A 20,792-nucleotide genomic window follows, 5' to 3' on the forward strand; every position below is an offset into this window, starting at 1 on the left:
TTTGTCTCCTGGGACCCCAGTGCCCTCCTATAGACCCCAGGAGACCTGGCTTTCAGCCCACCCCCTGTCACTAGACCCCACACACCTCCCAGAGCCAGGGATAGAACCCAGGAGTCCTAGCTCTCAGCCTCCCCTGCTCTAACCACTAGACCCCACTCCCCTCCCAGAGCCAGGGAGAGAACCCAGGAGTCTGGTTTGCCAGCCCCCGCCCCTCTAACCTCTAGACCTCATCCCTCCGCTGGAGCTGGATGGGGTCACTCACAGTGGACCTGGAGTTGGACGTATCTGCGGGTGAAGACCCCGACCAGGGCGGGGTACGTGACGGTGCAGACGAGCTCTTTGCCGTGGTCCCCCAGGGCTGGCGTGAAGCTGAGCTCAGAGCTGTAGTAGACACTGCCGTTTGCCAGGGTGACCGAGACGTTCCTGGCTGTGTAGTTGAACCCCCCTGTCCAGGTGATTTGGAGAGGGGTCCCAGAGCAGGTCCATGGAGCCTGGCAGGTCACATTCACCAGCTGTTCGGAGAGTAGCACCTCGGGGACCCCCAGCACCGTCGGCTCCATCAGCTCTAAGCAGGCGACACCATTAAAATTCAACTCAATGGTGAATTACTGGGGTTAATCCCTGGAACTCCCTGCCCCTGGGTATTAGTGGGGCTAACCCGCGGGACTCTCCGCCACTGGGTATAAGCAGAGTTAATCCTGCTGAGCTCTCCAGGGCCCCCCGGCCTCACCTGTCACGTCCACCAGCGGCTGGGTCTCAGGGTAGGTGTATTTAAAGTCTTCCTTCTCAAAGCGGAAGTAGTAGCGGTCCCTGTCTCCAGCTCTCACGTCGCTGATGCGCAGGGAGCAGTCGTCTGGGGCTTCCCACACCAGCCTGATCCGACCCCCAGGATCCCACAGGACCCTGCCAGGATCTGTGGTGTCCACGGCCGGGCTGCTGTCCCTGTCGTCGTCCCCGAGGAACCAGTATTTGTAGGCGACCCCGGAGGACTCAAAATTGGCTGTGAAATTACAGGGGAGCAGGACGCAGAGACCCTGCTGGGCCGTGACGCGGGACGGGACCTGGATCTGATAGACGGGCGCCTGGCAGAGCCGACCTGCAGGGGAAACAGACCAGCTCTGCCAGTGCCCCTCAATCCTGACCCGCAGCCCCCCTAGATCCACCCCCGCCACCACACAGAGCTCTGTCGGTGCCCCTCAGTCCTTCGCTGGGGAGAGAGAATAAAAAGACATCAACAAGGGAGCAGAGATTAAATATGGGAGGCTTGAGGGGAGTGGGGTCTAGTGGTTAGAGCTGGGGAGGTGGGCTGGGAGCCAGGACTCCTGGGTTCTCTCCTGGCTCTAGGAGGGGAGTGGGTGGTAGGGTTACCATTCGTCTGGATTCTCCCGGACATGTCAGGCTTTTTGAGTTTAAAAATAGCGTCCTGGGGGGGAATTTGTAAATGTCTGGATTCCCCCCATGCATGCAGAGTGCAGCACGGCCGACAGGGCAGCCAGCCGGATCAAGCCACTCGCTCGGGGCTCCGACAGCCAGAGCCCATCCTCCGCTTCCCCGCTCCTCTCCCTTGCAGCTTCAGATCACTCCCCTCCTCTCTCTCCCCCCCACCCCCCCGCATTCGCAGATCGCCGGCCATTCGCATCGGGCCTCCGGCAGTCTGGAGTTCCTCCCCCTGCTACCCCCCCCCCCGCTGCCCAGCGCGCCGCTCCGTAGCACTCTGCAAGGGCGGGAACCGGGCTATGCGCTCCGTGGGGGAGCGCGGCAGCGTGTCGGGCTACGCGTGGAGCCCGACACGCTGTTCTAAACGGCACGGAAAGGGGGCCAGGGGGTCGGAGAAGGGGCGGGGGGTTCTGGATGGGGCAGTCAAGAGACAGGGACAGGGGGAAGGTTGGATGGGTCTGGAGTTCTGCGGGGGGCTGTCGGGGGGCGGGGGTGTGGATAAGGTTTTGGGCAGTCAGGGGTCCTAGGGGGCCAGTTATGATGGGGGTCCCAGGAGGGGGCAGTCAGGGGACAAGGAGCGGGGGAATTCTAAGGCGGGCAGTCAGGGGGCGGGAAGTGGGAGGGGCTAGGGCGGGCTCCCACCGTCCTCTTTTTTGATTGTTGAAATATGGTAACCCTAGTGGGTGGTTAGTGGTTAGAGTGTGTGTGGGGGTGTTTTCAAGTCACTGACGGGTGCCGGCTCTGATAACGAAACTCGATTTCTCGCGTGGGTCAATATTTGCCTTTATTAGCAGTACCGGGTTTACAATGGCACCGGGCCCAGGCTCCAAAGGGGCCCCCGCCCGGCCCAGCCCGCTCTGATTGGGCTGCAGCCGAAAGCACGACCAGTTCTTCCTTCCCCCCCGCCTCTGTCCCGCCCCCAGTAGCAGCCAAGCTCCCCCTCCTCCGCTTCCCCCACCACCAAACAGCTGTTTGCCGGCGCTCCAGGAGGGAGGGGGAGGAGGCAGAGAAGAGGCAGGGAGTGGGGGGCTTGGGGTGCGGGATGGAATAGGGGCAGGACAGAGCAAAGGCGGGGCTCCTTCACTCCCCCTCTCCATAACCCCCCCCCCCCGTGAGACGCTCAGGGCAGGGAGCACCCCTACAACACCAGGCCACACCCCCAGCCCTCTGCCCTGACTCCTGCACACCCCTCACCCCCCCACGACCCCAGCCCTGACTCCTGCACCCCCCCACATTCCCACCCCCACCTTGAGCACCAAATGGGAGCTCCTGCAGCCCCCCCATCCCCACCTGCACCCCTTGCACCAAATGGGAGCTGCCCCAGGTAAGCGCTACACACCCCAACCTCCTGCCCCAGCCCTGAACCCCCTTCTGCAACCTGACTCCTGGCCCGACCCTGCACCCCAACCCCCAGCCTGCTCCTGCACCCTAACTCCCTCCCAGACCCTGCACCCCCAGCCCTGAGCCCCCTCCCTCACCCTAACTCCTGGCCAGACCCCACACCCCAATGTTTTTTACGTTTTTTTTATAAAACGCTCTTATCCAAAGTGCTTTACGCTAGTTAGCTAATGGTACAAACAATATTTGGAAAGATCATTAAGCGGTTCGCCGAGACCCCCAGCGATTTTCAAGTGGTCTGTGGAAAAACAAGTTAGACGACAAGAACAATCAAGGTACCGCACTTTATTTTCATTTACTTGCTATTACTTATAGGAGGACTGAAAACCAGGGCTGGGGGGAGATAAGGGAGAACGGTCTTTTTCTTGGCTGGGTCCCAAAGAGAAGCCCCCAAAATGAAGCTGAGCACAGGACCCCACTAACCCTAAATCCGCCTCTGGGGCAGACCCCTCCCCCACTGCTCCCCATGCTGCAGCCAGGGGCTGACCCCCCCTCCCCAAGATCCGCATGACGCTGCCAGGATCTGGGGCTGACCCCTCCCTCGCCCCAGCCCCCCACACCACTGCCAGATCTGGGACTGACCCCTCCCTTGCCCCAGCCCCCCACACCACTGCCAGATCTGGGACTGACCCCTCCCTCGCCCCAGCCCCCCACACCACTGCCAGGATTTGGGGCTGACCCCTCCGTCGCCCCAGTCCCCCACACCACTGCCAGGATCTGGGGCTGACCCCTCCCTCGCCCCAGCCCCCCACACCACTGCCAGATCTGGGGCTGACCCCTCCCTCGCCCCAGCCCCCCACACCACTGCCAGGATCTGGGCTGACCCCTCCCTCGCCCCAGCCCCCCACACCACTGCCAGGATCTGGGGCTGACCCCTCCCTCGCCCCAGTCCCCCACACCACTGCCAGGATCTGGGGCTGACCCCTCCCTCGCCCCAGCCCCCCACACCACTGCCAGATCTGGGGCTGACCCCTCCCTCGCCCCAGCCCCCCACACCACTGCCAGGATCTGGGGCTGACCCCTCTCTCGCCCCAGCCCCCCACACCACTGCCAGGATCTGGGGCTGACCCCTCCCTCGCCCCAGCCCCCCACACCACTGCCAGGATCTGGGGCTGACCCCTCCCTCGCCCCAGCCCCCCACACCACTGCCAGGATCTGGGGCTGACCCCTCCCTCGCCCCAGCCCCCCACACCACTGCCAGGATCTGGGGCTGACCCCTCCCTCGCCCCAGCCCCCCACACCACTGCCAGGATCTGGGGCTGACCCCTCCCTCGCCCCAGCCCTCCACACCACTGCCAGATCTGGGGCTGACCCCTCCCTCGCCCCAACCCTCCACACCACTGCCAGATCTGGGGCTGGCCCCTAACCCCCTCCCAAGCTCCATTCTCACTGGGGCTGACCCCCCAAGCCCTGCTGCCTAACCCCTCGTGTCCCACCCCATACACACACGTTTCTCCACGCCCCGCTAGGGGGGTGCACCGGACTTTTCTGGTAAACTGGGCATTTGCTCATTGGCTCTCGCAAACTCATCGGCTGGTGAGAGCAAACGGGATAAATGCCCGTTTTTGTCAGAGAAGTCAGGACGGCTGGGACAGAGCTTAAAAAGGGACCTCTCCCAGCCAAACGGGGATGTATGGACATCCTATTTCCACGCACGTGGGTCCTGAGGGAGTCCGGACAGGGCGGGGGAGACCCTGGCCTGGCTGATCATGCCAGTCCCGAGAGGCCGGAGTGATTCCCCGCCCTGGCACGGGACCGGTGAGTGGCCACGGGGCAGCATGTGAGGGAATGGGTCTCTGGAGGTGGGGGGGTGGGGCTGCTGGCCAGTGGGGGGGTCTCTTGGGGGGGTGGTGGGGGAGCTGTGAGTGTCGGGATGCTGGGCAGTGGGGGGTCTCTTGGGGGGCGGTGGGGGAGGTCTGTGTGTCGGGATGCTGGCCAGTGGGGGGTCTCTTGGGGGGTGGTGGGGGAGCTGTGAGTGTCGGGATGCTGGGCAGTGGGGGGTCTCTTGGGGGGCAGTGGGGGAGCTCTGTGTGTCGGGATGCTGGGCAGTGGGGGGTCTGAGTGGGGTGCTGTGTAGTTGTGGTGGGGGCGGAGGGGAAGTGCACTGGGCAGTACTGGTGTGGCTGTGTGGGGGGGGTGCTGGGCGGGGGAGGGGGTTGCAGGCCGCTGTGCATTTGTGGTGGAGGATCTGTGTGGGGGGGAAGGGAGGCTCTGGCCACAGGGAGTCGAGGGCTGTGTGGCCCAGCCTGGGCCCACCCCTGAGGGGAAGGGGCAGGCTGGCAGCACAGGGCTGGGCTGGCACTGTGCATCTGGCAACAGGCGGTTTGTGTACAGTGCCCTGCACTGGGCTGGGTGGAGCGGGGCTGCCCCATTGCCCCTGGCTGGCCCCTCACTCTGGGGACTGACTCCTGCCTCCCTGGGCCATGCTCCTTTGCCCCTATGGGGGCACACAAATATATTCAGCGCCGGGCCCATAAAAGGTTAATCTGGCCCTGTTTATTAGCCGGTGAAAGAGGAAGTGGCTTTGGGCCGGGAGCCAAGGGCTGATTGGAAGGGGAATTCTACTCACCAGCCCACCTTTTCCTGAACATCTCATTCTCCCCACAGCTCTGCCGGTGCCCCTCACTCCTGACCCACAGCCTCCTGCCAGACCATGCCTGGGCTCCCCCCACTCCACAGCTCTGCCAGAGCCCCTTTATTTCCACAAACCGTAATTTATTTGTCCAGTATCATGATTTCCCTCCCCCACAAGGAGGGGTGCAGCCACCCTGAAATCCCCCAACCCTCCCCAGTGTTGAAACCAACCAAGGGGAGGAACATGCCAGGAACCAAGACTGCACCAACCCGCCATCTGCAGCTTCAAGTGGTTTATCGACGTCCCAACAGCCCGAAGCACAAACCAAGATACCTACTGAAGAAACCGCAACCTAAGGGCTGTTCTCGACGTTTGTCGCTCAAACGTTTCCTATTTAGTGACCGTGCAAAGGAAGCCCCTGGTGCACCTCTGCCCACAAAGCTTACGCGGAAGGAAAGCGTCTCGCTGCTACAGCGGGGAAAAGTGGAGGCGCTTGGTTTGCCAGGCCCATCAGCAAAGCCAGGGCTGACGAGCCCAGTAAAGGGCTGCAAAAGACCAAGCGTCTGGTCTGCAGGAAACCTCTGAGCCAGTCACGGGGCACAGGCAGATTTAGAAGCACTTAATGCTGGAGACACAGCGCAGTTTGTGTCACAGCCCAACATGAGACCACGTGAAGTGCGTTGTCACTTGTTAACCCTGAATGTGGACGCTGGTTTTGAAAGACGCAGGAGCTGGGAAGTGAAGAACTCTCTCCCCGCAGTCAGACAACGTGCAGACATGGCTGAGAAATGCACCGTGCAAATGGGTGTCACGTACGAAGTCACTGCGGACGTTCTCCTGATGGCCGTGGGAGGCCAGTAGATGCATTTCTAGATGTTCAGGTTATAGACGACACATCGGCCCCATCTCTGACAACCCACATCTCAGAAGAGTTAAATGCTTGTCAATTGGACCCCAAAGAGATGCTGCTTCTGCATCTGATGGAGCTGCAAACTTCTCTGGAAGACACAGTGGAGTGCAAGCTTTGCTCAGAGCAAGCTATAATCCTAATCTCTCCTATACACACTGCAGAGGCCATTTTAACTGCAGGATCCGGACGATAATGGAGCAAATAATTAAGCAATCAATGTACAAACCCGTAGAAGACAATAGGGTGATAAGTAACAGCCATCATGGATTTGTCAAGAACAAATCCTGTCACACCAGCCTGATAGCTTTCTTTGACAGCGTAACAAGCCTTGTGGATAGGGGAAAGCGGTAGATGTGGTACATCTTGACTTTAATAAGGCTTTTGATACTGTCTCGCATGATCTTATAAACAAACTAGGCAAATACAACCTAAGTGGGTGCATAACTGGTTGGAAAACTGATCCCAGAGAGTAGTTATCAGTGGTTCACAGTCATGCTGGAAGGACATCATGAGTGGGGTCCCACAGGGATCAGTTCTGGGTCCAGTTCCATATCTTCATCAGTGATTTAGATAATGGCATAAAGAGTACACTTTTAAAGTTAGCGGACGATACCCAGCTGGGAGGGATCGGAAGTGCTTTGGAGGATAGGATTAAAATTCAAAATAATCTGGACAAACTGGAGAAATGGTCTGAAGTAAATAGGATGACATTCAATAGGGAGAAATGCAAAGTGCTCCACTTAGGAAGGAACAATCAGTTGCACACATACAAATGGGAAATGACTGCCAAGGAAGGTGTATTGCGGAAAGGGATCTGGGGGTCATAGTGCTAAAAATGAGTGATCAGTGTAACACTGTGGCCAAAAAGTAAACATCATTCTGGGCTCTATTAGCAGACATGTTGTGAGCAAGACATGAGAAGTAATTCTTCCGCTCTGCTCTGCTCTGCGCTGATTAGGCCTCAACTGGAGTATTGTGTCCAGTTCTGGGTGCCACATTTCAGGAAAGATGTGGACAAATTGGAGAAAGTCCAGAGAAGAGCAACAACAATGATTAAAGGTCTAGAAAAAGGTCATAGATCCTGAGGAAAGACTGAAAAAATTGCGTTTGTTTAGTCTGGAGAAGAGAAGCCTGAAAGGGGACATGATAACAGTTCTCAAGTACATAAAAGGTTGTTACAAGCAGGAGAGAGGTAAATTGTTCTCGTTAACCTCTGAGGATAGGACAAGAAGCAATGGGCTTAAATTACAGCCAGGGAGGTGTAGGTTGGACATTAGGAAAAACTTCCTAACTGTCAGGGTGGTTAAGCACTGGAACAAATTGTCTAGGGATGTGGTGGAATCTCCATCATGGGGGATTTTTAAGAGCAGGTTGGACAAACACCTGTCAGGGAAGGTCTAGATAATACTTAGTCCTGCCATGAGTGCAGGGGACTGGACTAGATGACCTCTCGAGGTCCCTTCCAGCCCTACAATGCTGTAATCTATTCAACTAGAACTAGTACAAGCTGCAGAATCTTGAAAAGACGTTTAAAAATCGATAAATTCAATGTCTTCATTACACTCTTCTTCTCAGCAAGAGTCCGAAAAGCCTGAACGTCTTGGAGAAAATAGAAGATGCTCCAGGACTGAAGTTCAAGTTAATCCAACCTGGGAAATCCTCTTTCCTCACCGAACAGAACGCCGTGTTCTGGGGGGAGTCGCCGTCTGCCTGGTCAGGAGCAGGAAGGAAGGAGCCTGCCGTGAAGGCCTGGCAGAACCGGGCACAGGAGAAGCCTCCAAAGGGGAACTGACTTCATTCAACAAGGGCAAACTTACAGCAAGAAGCCAAGAAGGCTGGAGCTGTCATGCTTCATAGAAGGCTTGAGTAGCCAGCTCTAATGTGGTGACGGTTTTACAGCATGAGTTAGAGCTAATAAAATGGCCGTGACATAGTTGTTACCATGGTGCCATTCAGCCCCCCCGCCTTCACGGGCTCACCCCTCATCCCCTGTGACTTCAAACAGCCCCCCACCCCCAATTTCAATTCTTGAGGAAAATTCTGCTTTGAAATCACATTCTGCCCCTCACTCCCGACCTGCAGCCCCCTGCTAGTCCAACCCTGGGCTCTACCCTCCCCCCTCTGCTAGAGCCCCTTTATTTCCCCAAACCATAATTTACTTGTCCAGTATCAAAACTTACAGCAGGAGGCATCTGGAACCCAGGACTCCTGGGTTCTCTCCCCAGCTCGGGGGATTCCTGCCAGCCCAGGTGTCTCTGCTGTTGTTCTCTTACCCTGGCAGAGCAGTGCAAGGATGATTTCAATGCAGAGCTTGGTGGAAGGGGGCATCTGGCTGGCTCCTGGCACCCACATCCTCCCACTCCACGGCTCCGCGGTGCAGTCAGCGCCTGGACTCACGGGCTCTGTGATTTGCTGCTGTCAGTGGGTTCCAGATCACTGCATGGTGCTGGTGGGAGAGAGGGTGGGGAAATGACCTAGCAGAGCAGGGGAGTGGGATCTAGTGGTTAGAGTGGGGCAGGGCTGGGAGCCAGGACTCCTGGGTTCTAGCCCTGGCTCGGGGAGGGGACTGGAGTATAGTGGTTAGAGCGGGGCGGGGCTGGGACTCACACACAGGCTCTGCCTCTACTTACCCAGGGCCCGGGTGATTCTGTGCCTAGCCCAGAACTGAACGGGCACCGAACCACAGCTACTGCAACTCTCCCCTCCCACAGGGAAACCACAACCTGCCAAACCCGCTCGGCCCCACACAGTGCAGACACACGGGCCCCTGTAGTCCGGCGTCCCGCCTGCCCCCAGCCATGTGGACCCAGAGCTGGGGCCAGTGCCCTGTCTCTGCATCCCTCCCCCACAGCCTGTGCTCTCAGCCCCTGGGCCTCCCACACCCCGGCTCTGGTTTTCACCCCAGCTGCTGGGAATGTCCACGTCTGACCGGGGTGGGGCTGTCTGGGGTGCGAGCTGGGTTGGGGAGCAGCCGTGTCCCCTCCCCCTCCAGCCCAAGATGCTGCGTTGCTGGCGACCTGCCCCCACTCCAGCCTCCGCCCACACCCAGCCTGTGGCTTGCGCCACTAGCCGGCTACCAGGGCCAGCTCCAGGGGTTTTGCCGCCCCAACCAGCCCCCCGCCAAAAAAAACAACCCGCGATTGTGATCTGCGGCGGCAATTTGGCGGGAGGTCCTTCGCTCTGAGCGGGAGTGAGGGACCCTCCGCCAAATTGCCACCGAATAGCTGGACGTGCCACCCCTCTCCGGAGTGGCCGCCCCAAGCATCTGCTTGCCAAGCTGGTGCCCGGAGCCAGCCCTGCCGGCTACTCACTAATTAAACTGCAGAGCAACTCCAGCAAGTGCTCGATCCCTACAGGTCCATCAGCTCAGCAAAGGCCAATGTCCTGCCCCAGCCCTGTAATCCCCAACTGGGGTTCCACCCACGCCGGTGTCGAGGGAACATTAACACAACCTGAGTCACTCCAGCATGGCCACTGTTTAGTGATGAGGCAGGAAAGTGAGCGTTGGGAACAACAGAAATCAAGACTGCCTGGGTAAACTCACAGCTCAGGTCATTGGCTAAATAAATAGCAAAGCTGCCCATTTGTCGAATCCTAAGAAGTGGCTACTAATGTTCAGCAGATTATGAATTTTTGAATGACACCATCCGAGGCATACTTTGGTCAAGATTTATCATCATTTTATGAAATGGGGTGTACATGGGGGGCAGGTGGTCACCCTTAAAGCTCAGTCTTAGTGCAGCTTCTTGTGGATGTACAGACACTTCCCAGCCCCTGAGGCTGGAGCACTTTAAGGGAACTGTGTTGTTTGGACTTCTGAGGAATCCGTGAGGTAATAAAGAAGCTGTTTTATGCTAGTTTGGTAATTCTAAATATTGGAACATCCACCAGCTTTTTGGGGTTTGGCTTCCCCATTCTTTGCAGTTCACCCTAATTGTGTGACCATAGCTGGCCCCCACTGGGACCCCAGTCAACATGATGAAGCCGTACTGACATGGCTGCACCAAATGAAAGGAGCTAATGCCAAGCTGCTGAGATGGGCCCTGCTCCTCCAGGGGTATGACATGGAGGTGGGCCATGTGCGGGGGAGGGCCAATGTTATAGCCGAAGCTTTATCACGGGGCGGGGGCCCTGAACTTCCCCAGGTCACTGGCTAAGTGATGCTGCTCCGTTCAGACTCAAAGGGGGGAGAGATGTGATGAAGTCGGGGGGGTTCTTGGTTTTTCCTTGTTTTTTCCAATGGTTTGCATGTAGAGGAGATGGGACTCAGTTTCCCTGGGTGTTACTGGTTTAACGAGGTGATGGGAGAGGCAGTTTGTTGTTACAGAGGCCCAGCGATGGAACTTAGGACCCCAGCCAATGGCCTGGAGAATGGATACCCCAGCGACTGGTGACCGGGAGGCCCAGCTTGGGAGTCACAGCCGGACCTGGCCCGTAGGAGGACAGTGGGCTGCGGGGAGAGGACCCCGGTGACCTGACCAGCCAGTTCCAGCCGGAGGAGGACAAAGGACGGCTGAGAGGAGATTGGGCCCAGCTGACCCTGTTTATCTGGATAGAAGACAAAGGACAGAGGCGGGGGTTGGGTGAGGTGATATCAGATGCCCAGCGGGAAAGCACAAGGGCTCTGGGCTGGAGAGAGGGAGCAGGCAGAGCCCACTTGGATGCAGAGGAGACTTGGATGTGCTGTGCTGAAGGAGGCCAGGCCTGAGGACCTGAGAGTTTCCTGTGCTGGGTTCAGATGCTCAATAAACCCTCCTGTGTTACGCTGGCTGAGAGTTGCTCCGGGCTAGAGAACAAGGTGGCATTATTCCCTCTGGGAGTGGAGGCCCCGGGGGCCCAGAGCGAGGGGACTCCCTGAGGGGGCCCACGGCGAGAGACAGGTGTGCTAAGTCTCAGAGGTGTGGTTCCAGAAGGTGGAGGGGCTGAACCCCCGAGACAGAGTGGACCCCCGAGAAGGGCTGTTGCACTAAACGGGGTTCCCCTAGGGCAGTGGTTCCCAAACTGGGGTTCGTGAACCCCTGGGGGTTTGCCAAATGTTATAGGGGGTTCTCGGGGAAAAATTCCCTAATGGCGGCCAGAGCTGTCCCTAGGGACCCCGGGCAGCACGGGGCCAGCAGCCCGGAGCCCCAGGACTTCCAAGAGCTAAGCAGATCAAAGCAAGCATATCTATCACATTGAGGAGATTTAAACTTCAAGACTCCTTATAAGAAATGGAAAGGGAGGTGGATATTTTTTGCTGTTTTTAAAATTAAATAGGCAGCTAGGATTGTTTTTAAAATTATTATGAAGAACAAGTTTAAGCTTTGTTGTAACGTGCGTTGTTTGCATGGACTGCTCAAGACCTGACTGCTTGTGTAGGAGGAATTCTTTGAGTTGGCTTCTTAAACACCTTCAAATGTAACCCTTCTGCCCATCTAAGTTGGCAGCAACAAGGGCCGGGTTCTGTATCTAGGGTTCAGTTTCAATAACGCAATGCAAAACCGGCTCGAGCCCCCACCCAGTGACCTGGGACCATTACATACCACCCCCTGGGTGCCTCTAAGAGGCAATACTTCCCCTCTCGCAAGCATGGAGTCTGAGTGTAACAGAAAATGTTTAATAACATGAGGTAAACGACATCAGCATTAAATTGGAAAAACACCACAAACAGGATTCATAACACAAACCATGAGCAAAAAACCCACCCCAGCAAATTGGGCCGTGTCCTTTCCCTTTGGTTCTTGAATCCAGCAACCCAAAAATCACCCAGAGTCCCCAAAGTCCAACACCCCCAAAGTCTCTTGGGTCCAGCAACCACCCAAAGTCCCAAAAGTCCAACAGACCCCAAAGTCTCTGTCCCTGGTCAGTGCAGCCCCAGAGTAAAAAGGGGGGCACACAGGGTCTTAAGGGGCACCTTACGTGATCCGAGTCCAGCTGTCCGTCTCTCCGTGGGGTTCCGCCACAGCCTTCACCACGAGCCAGTCCACTTCCTGCTGTCCCACAAACCGCTCCGCTCTACAAGCTGCTCAGCTCTGCTCACTGACCTGTGAGCCGCTCCAGCCATCCCCGCAAACAGCTCCGCTCACCATTCCTTCCGCTCCAACCAGCCCCGCAAGGCTCCACACCGCTCACTGCTCTTCCAGTCATCCCCACAAATTGCTCCACCAGCTGCTTAGCAATATAGTTTCAGGCTCCCCCACTAGTTAACACAGCCTCAGTGATCTCAGCTCTTTTGTGATTTCAGCTCATAGTAGGGGAGCCCCAGGGCTAGTACACCATTGGCCCAAAGTGAATTCAGCTCAGCAGTCTGTAATTAGACTCTTAATGGAATCAAAGTTAGCTCTGACATTCACCAGTGGAGAGAGACAGTAGTGCAATTGGTGTTTCAAACCCTCAGGGACTCTCCCATCAGGTACAAATGCAATGCTCCACTACACTCCCTCAATTCACTGGGTTTTGTAACCCATGCCCCTTGTCAAGCAAGTGCTACTTAGGTAATGGTGAAGGACTCACTCAGTCCTTCTGTCATACAACAGTTCCACTGGCCTTGATTCACAGAATCAGGGTAACAAAACTTTATTCTTCCTGCCCCAATAACAGAGAAACTGGGGATCCCACACCAGCCAAAGTAACCACTTTCAGTTGCTGTTGTCCCAGGCTAGAAGGGTGGGTGTGCCTATGCAAACAAGATCAGCCCCTGGAGTTCTTTTCCACACTCGCCATAATTCACCACCAGATGTCAGGGTGGAGCTCATCCGGACTCTGCTTACACTTTGTTGTAACATGTGTTGTTTGCCTGGAATGCTCAAGACCTGACTGCTTGTGTAGGAGGAATTCTCTGAGTTGGCTTCTTAAATCCCTTCCTGCTGTTTCCCATCTGATACTCCTTGATGAACCATAGGCTCCTTGATACAAGCTATGAAAGTGAGATCTGGGAAGAGTGTTGCCATTTTCATAATGTAATAAAAATACTGTAATGATAAATAATAAATAGTGTGTAATAAGCATGTCATAAAAACAAATTTTATATTTCCACAATCACTGGAAATTTTATAATTTATACTCCGGTAAAGGAGAAAAATCTCTGGAAATAGTCATTTTTAGGAGGGGGTTCGCGAGATTTGACATTTTAGTGAAAGGGGTTCACAGGTTGTTAAAGTTCGGGAACCACTGTTCGGGTTACCATATTTCCACAATCAAAAAAGAGGACACTGGGGGGGGGGGAAGCCCGCTCTAGCCCCGCCCCCGCCCCCATCCACTCCCTCCCACTTCCTGCCCCCTGACTGCCCCCCTCAGAACTCCCAACCCCCCCTGCTCCTTGTCCCCTGACTGCCTCCTCCTGGGACCCCTGCCACTAACTGCCCCCTAGGATCCCACCCCCTATCTAAGCCTCCCTGCTTCTTGTCCCCTGACTGCCCCCTCCTGAGAACCTCCCACCCTAACTGCCCCCCTAGGAACCTATCTGTCCCCTGATTGCCCCGACCCTTATCCACACCCCCGCCCCCAGACAGACCCCCGGGACTCCCATGGCCTATCCAACCGCTCCCCGCCCCCTGACAGGACCCCCAGAACTCCCGACCCATCCAACCCCTCTGCTCCCTGCCTGCCTCGACCCCTCTCCACACCCCCACCTGAATTTCCTGCAGCCCTCCCAGCCGTGCCTCGCTCTGCATGCGGGGGAAATCCCGGACATTTTTAGCTATTTACAAATTCCCCCCCGGACGCTATTTTTAACCCAAAAAGCCGGACATGTCCGGGAAAATCCAGATGAATGGTAACCCTAGGTTCCCCCCAGGGATCGCATGGGGCCAATACTGGCCAGGACCTGGGAGTCCGTGACAAACTTCTTCTTCTCCAGGTGCAGTAACCCAGTGACGTGTGGCATGAAGCCGGGACCCAAATTATCCCCAGATGGGGGTACGAGGTCAGTGTGACACGTACACATTCGCCTCCCACCAGGCGCTCAGGGCCTCTCTCTCTGAGCTCGTATCAAGCCTCGAGAGAGGAGCCCTGGGGCGACCCCTCGGTAGTCTGGCCGCGGGTGGCTGCAGGTGGATGGGAACGGCTGTGACTGTGGCGGGTAACGGCTCCGGAGGCCAGGCGGCCGGTTGGAGCAAGATGCACGCCCCAGCCTCTAGGAAAGAGTCTAAGGCGGGAAACCCCGTAGCATCCCCGCCCTGAACCGGTTTGAGCTGGTCCTTGTTTACCACTGCACCACTGCTGACCGTTGAAAAGGGCGGGAAGCAGTCTAGCTAACCCTCGGGTCACATGACCAATACTCCATTTTGGATTCTAACATGGATGCCACCCACATACAATAAACAGTGATAATACAAACACAAACAAACTTTAGGATTTGGCCCCTAACAATAGTAAACCCAAAATGAACTTTCTTTAACAGAGGCTGAGCTAAGTATGCCTCGGGTGGTGTCATTCGAAAATTCATAATAGACTCATAGACTTTAAGGTCAGAAGGGACCATTATGATAATCTAGTCTGACCTCCTGCACAACTCAGGCCACAGAATCTCACCCACCCACTCCTGTTACAAACCCCTAACCTATGTCTGAGTTATTGAAGTCCTCAAATCGTGGTTTAAAGACCTCAAGGTGCAGAGAATCCTCCAGCAAGCGACCCCTGCCCCACGCTGCAGAGGAAGGCAAAAAACCTCCAGGGCCTCTGCCAATCTGCCCTGGAAGAAAATTCCTTCCTGACCCCAAATATGGCAATCAGCTAAACCCTGAGCATGTGGGCAAGACTCACCAGCCAGCACCCAGGAAAGAATTCTCTGTAGTAACTCAGATCCCACCCCATCTAACATCCCATCACAGGCCATTCGGCATATTTACCGCTAATAATCAAAGATCAATTAATTGCCAAAATTAGGCTATTCCATCATACCATCCCCTCCATAAACTTATCAAGCTTAGTCTTGAAGCCAGATATGTCTTTTGCCCCCACTGCTCCCCTCGGAAAGCTGTTCCAGAACTTCACGCCTCTAATGGTTAGAAACCTTCATCTAATTTCAAGTCTAAACTTCCTGATGGCCAGTTTATGTCCATTTGTTCTTGTGTCCACATTGGTACTAAGCTTAAATAATTCCTCTCCCTCCCTGATATTTATCCCTCTGATATATTTATAAAGAGCAATCATATCTCCCCTCAGCCTTCTTTTGGTTAGGCTAAACAAGCCAAGCTCTTTGAGTCTCCTTTCATAAGACAGGTTTTCCATTCCTCGGATCATTCCTAGTAGCCCTTCTCAGTACCTGTTCCAGTTTGAATTCATCCTTCTTAAACATGGGAGACCAGAACTGCACACAATATTCCAGATGAGGGATTACCAGTGCCTTGTATAACGGTACTAACACCTCCTTATCTTTACTGGAAATACCTCGCCTGATGCATCCCAAGACCACATTAGCTTTTTTAACGGCCATATCACATTGGCGGCTCATAGTCATCCTGTGATTCATAGATTCATAGATTCAAGGACTGGAAGGGACCTCGAGAGGTCATCGAGTCCAGTCCCCTGCCCGCATGGCAGGACCAAATACTGTCTAGACCATCCCTGATTGACATTTATCTAACCTACTCTTAAATATCTCCAGAGATGGAGATTCCACAACCTCCCTAGGCAATTTGTTCCAGTGTTTAACCACCCTGACAGTTAGGAACTTTTTCCTAATGTCCAACCTAGACCTCCCAATACTCCGAGGTCCTTCTCCTCCTCTGTTACTTCCAACTGATGTGTCTCCAATTTATAATCAAAATTCTTATTATTAATCCCTAAATGCATGACCTTGCACTTTTCACTATTAAATTTCATCCTATTACTATTACTCCAGTTTACAAGGTCATCCAGATCTTCCTGTAGGATATCCCGGTCCTTCTCTGTATTGGCAATACCTCCCAGCTTTGTGTCATCCGCAAACTTTATTAGCACATTCCCACTTTTTGTGCCAAGGTCAGTAATAAAAAGATTAAACAAGATTGGTCCCAAAACCGATCCCTGAGGAACTCCACTAGTAACCTCCTTCCAGCCTGACAGTTCACCTTTCAGTATGACCCATTGTAGTCTCCCCTTTAACCAGTTCCTTAGCCACCTTTCAATTTTCATATTGATCCCCCGCTCTACCCGCACCTGGGTCCCGGCCTCCTGCTGGGCCCAGTCTGTCTGGGTTTCCTGGGTGAAGGCGGTCCCGGCGACGGTCTGGGTCCTGACCTCCTTTGGGGTCCCCTCTGTCCCGGCTGCCGCCTCTACCTCCAGTCCTGACCCTCCTGGGTCTACAGGCACTTCCTCCAGCCTCTCCTCAGTTCTTCTGAGGGGGCAGTGCCTCTTTATATGCCTGGATGCCCGGCAGCCCCAGAAGGCATCCCGCCTCCATGCTGCCCCGGACCTCGGCATCTTTCTTTTGTCCCTCGCCGGCCAACCCTCCCTGAGTTGCCCTGGGCTGTGTTCCTGGGGCCGGGGCACTCCCGCTCCAGGTGTCCCCTCCACCCGCACGCCCAACACGCCCGCAGCCGCCGGGGTTCCCTCATCCCACGACTGCTTGAGGGCTCAGGCACCGTCTCGTTTCGGGGTGAGGTCCTCTGCCTCCAGCCCCGTAGGGACAGTCCCGTAGTACGTGTCTTCTCTGACCTCAGGCATAGCAAACCCTTGCCCCGGGCCCCCTGGCCCTGGTGCTCCGCAGCTCACGCCCTCCGCGGTCTCCTTTAACCTCCCTCGCGAGGAGTGTTCGCAGGGCCCGCTGCCCCTCTGCCAGCTGGCCAACCTGCACTTGGAGGGCCCATACCACCTCCCACAATCCATCCTGGGTCTCTCGGCCCCCCTTCAGGCCATCAGCCCCCTTCTATGGGGGCGCTGACCCCGGGCCCCACCCCGGGACAACACCTGGAGTCTCCGCAAAGTACACCCCGGTGTATGTAGGATCCATCGCCCCTGCTTGTCTCTGCACCACAACGTCCAGGCAACAGTCCCACAGTCCTTGCCCTGGCCCCTTGTGTCAGGGGCCGACCGCTTATGCCCACATTCTCCACCACTATGTAAGGGGTTGGACTCACCCCTGCAGCGCCTCCTGCTGGTCTCTTACAGGAAATAGCTCATCGACCCAGGAGCGCCCTCTGCAGGCCGGTGATCCACCTTACCACTGGCCCTGTGTCCCTCCCGAACCCTGGTGCCCTTTTAGCTGGGGTGCTGCCCCCTGGCAGTAACCCCTTTCTCTCAGGGTCTCCCCTCCCAGGGGAACCCCCACCCACTAACCCCACCTCGCCTCAGTATAAGGCTACTGCCAGTCACCATCTAGCCCCACTCCCTGGGGCAGACTGCAGTGTCAGCCACTCATCATCGGCAAGGTTGGGTCTGGACCTGCTGCCCCTCTCTGGAACCCAGTGCCTCTCTGGGGCCTTGGACAAGGCCCTGCAGCCTGGGGAGTTGCCAGCCTGGAGCTCCCCAGCCCCTCTGGCCTTTCCCCAGCCCTGCCTCACTCTAGGCACCCTGAGCGTCCCAGCAGCCAGGCCCTTCTCTCTCTGAAGGCAGAGAGAGACTGTGTGGGCTTCTGGCTCGCAGCCTCTTATAGGGACCAGCTGGGCCTGATTGGGGCCTGGCCCCAACTGTTACTGCCTTCCCCAGTCAGCCCCGGTTTTCCTTCCCAGCCTCAGCCCTCTCCCAGGGCTGGCTTTAACCCTTTCTGGGCCAGAGCGGGTGACCACCCTGCTACACTATGATATCTGGTTTCACTTCCTGCACCAGTAGCTCTAGTTCCTCCATTTTGTTACCTAGGCTCCTCGCATTGGTGTACAAACATCTTCATTTTTGCCACTTGGCTTCACTGACATTCTTTACCCGATTAGGCCCAGACATTCTACCGCCAGTATCACCTATTAGACCGGTATCTATACTGCCCTTCCTCTGTATGTCCATTCTCCTACCCACGGCTGTATCCTTTCTTACTTTGTTTTCTTCCTTCTCAATGTTAAATTCCAGCGTGGAGATTACGTGGACGTCTCCCAACCATCTCCCCCAAATTCCTAGTTTAAAGCTCTCTTCATCAGTTGCGCCAGCCTCCGTCCTAGAAGTCTATTTCCCTCCTTACTCAGGTGAAGTCCATCCCGAGAGAACAGTCCTCTGTCCATGAATGCCTCCCAATGGCCATACATCCCAAAGCCCTCCTTATAGCACCATTGCCTGAGCCATCTGTTCATCGCCATAATCTTGTCACACCTTTGTGGCCCTTCTCTAGGAACTGGCAGAATCCCACTGAAGATCACCTGAGCCTCGATTTCCTTAAGCGTCTTCCCCAGCCTGGCATAGTCTCCCTTGATACGTTCCAGCGAGACTCTAGCCGTATCATTTGTTCCCACATGAAGGACAATCAGTGGATCCTTTCCTGCTCCCGTTAGGATCCTCTTCAGCCTCAGGTCCACATCCCGTATCTTAGCACCCGGCAGACAGCTCAACCTTCTGTTCTCCGGATCAGCTCTAGTTACAGGCCTGTCTATTCTTCTCAGTAAGGAGTCCCCAATCATGTAGACCTGCCTTTTCCTGGTGATGGTGCAATTCTCCAGTCTATCCCCTGCTCCCTCTGGCTGCAAATCCTCTCCATTTCTATTCACCCTTGCCATCCTCTGCAACCCATCCTGTATCCTCCTGGGGCTCATATTTGGTGTTATCTCCATTGACTCTTCCCCTCTTCCTATAGGACCAGCTGCTCTTCTCTTCTTCCTTGTCCTCTCACCTTCAGCGACCAACTGCTGTGCCCCTTCTTCATTTTCCAACTCCGCAAACCTGTTCCGGAGCTCTATTTCTCCTTCACTAGCCCGTCTTTTCCTCTGCCTGGTTCTCTTAGTCACATGCTTCCACTGTCCACTTTCCTCACCCAGCCGTCTCCCCTCAGAGTTCTTTGGTCCTGCCTCCATCTGCAAGTCTGAGCTTTTTCCTTCAGTCTCCTCGTGTCTTTGCTCCATCGCCTGCTCGAACCCCCCTCTAAACTCAACCAGAGTTTCCACGTGCATCTCCAGTCCTCAGATCTTTTCTTCCATCAGCTCTATCAGGTGGCACTTCATGCAGACGAAACTCTTTTCAGGTAACCCCTCCAGGATCATGTACATGCCACAGCTTCCACATCCAGTCATCTTCATTGTGTCTTCCACTGCTGCCTCTATATCGGTCGTAGCCTTCCCACCTAAAACCTGTTAGTCCGGGAAACACATACCAAACCACCACCACCCACAGCAAAACAAACCCCATCGGGCACCAAAACACCCGCAGAACACAACCCCCTCCCTTCACTAGCCTGTGTATTCCTCTGCCTGCCTCTCTGAGTCTCCCCCGCAAACTCCCACTGAAACTCCCCTATTCACAGCTCTGTTTGCTGGCTCCTGTACCGCTGCAGCTGTCTATGCCGCTGCCTGACTGGCTGGCTACCTTTATAGGACCCCTAATCTGCTGAACATTATTGTCCCGCTGAAATACGGGTAGCAATACTGTGGATGAAGTTATAAGATTCTACAGTACGATTGTTACTGTAATTCTGGGTAACGCCCACGCACCAGTTTTTCAGAGACAAAGGCACGCAGGCCCCAGACAGCTGATAACGAGCCATTGTCCAGCCAGGATGGGGTGGGGAGAGGTATAAACAAGAAATGTACATTTCATCGCTGTGGCGGTTCAAATCCCACATCCACTGCTTGTCGCCTGCACCCCAGCTGGGGGACTCCTCAAAGAGGACAGCGGTATGAAAACAAGAGACAGTGCCCTGCGTTTTACCTCTCCTCTTCTTCCATGTGTCGACCAAAACCACCAGGAGACATCTGAAGCCAATGAACTGAGGAAGGAGGGGGCCCCAGGCTGCAAGGACAGCCAGCCTGTGAAACAAACTACTGCTTAGGATGCGACATATCGTGCTGGAGTGAATCAGGTTGTGTTAATATTCCCTCGACACCGGCGTGGGTGGGAACCGCAGTTGGGGACTCCAGGGCTGGGGCAGGACATTGGCCTTTGCTGAGCTGACGGACCCATCCGACACCGGGAGCGGACTGGGCCGTGCACGAGGCAGATCTCCAGCGGGGAGCTGGAGGGAGGCAGGGATCGAGCACTTGCTGGGGTCGCTCTGCAGTTTAATTCGTGAGGAGCCGGCTAGTGGTGCAAGCCACAGGCTGGAGGCTGGATGTGGGCAGAGGCTGGAGGGGGAGCAGGTCGCCAGCAACACAGCATCTTGGGCTGGAGGGGGGAGGGGACACGGCTGCTCCCCAGCCCAGCTCGCACCCCAGACAGCACCACCCTGGTCAGACGTGCACATTCCCAGCAGCTGGGGTGAAAACCAGAGCCGGGGTGTGAGAGGCCCAGGGGCTGAGCGCACAGGCTGTGGGGGAGGGACGCAGAGACAGGGCACTGCCCCCAGCTCTGTGTGCACACGGCTGGGGGGCAGGCGGGACGCTGGACTAGAGGGGCCCGTGGGTCTGCGCTGTGTGGTGCCGGGCGGGTTTGGCAGGATGT

The 20,792-nt window shown here is 55.9% G+C and overlaps 1 long non-coding RNA gene across 1 annotated transcript in view; it reads right to left on the bottom strand.

The window, feature by feature from the left end:
• Positions 1 to 20,792, bottom strand: part of LOC135976848 (uncharacterized) — a 1,653,704-nt gene that overhangs the window by 491,686 nt on the left and 1,141,226 nt on the right. The window lies entirely within an intron of this gene.

Source organism: Chrysemys picta, chromosome 20, assembly GCF_011386835.1.
Source record: "Chrysemys picta bellii isolate R12L10 chromosome 20, ASM1138683v2, whole genome shotgun sequence".
NCBI lineage: Eukaryota > Metazoa > Chordata > Testudines > Emydidae > Chrysemys > Chrysemys picta.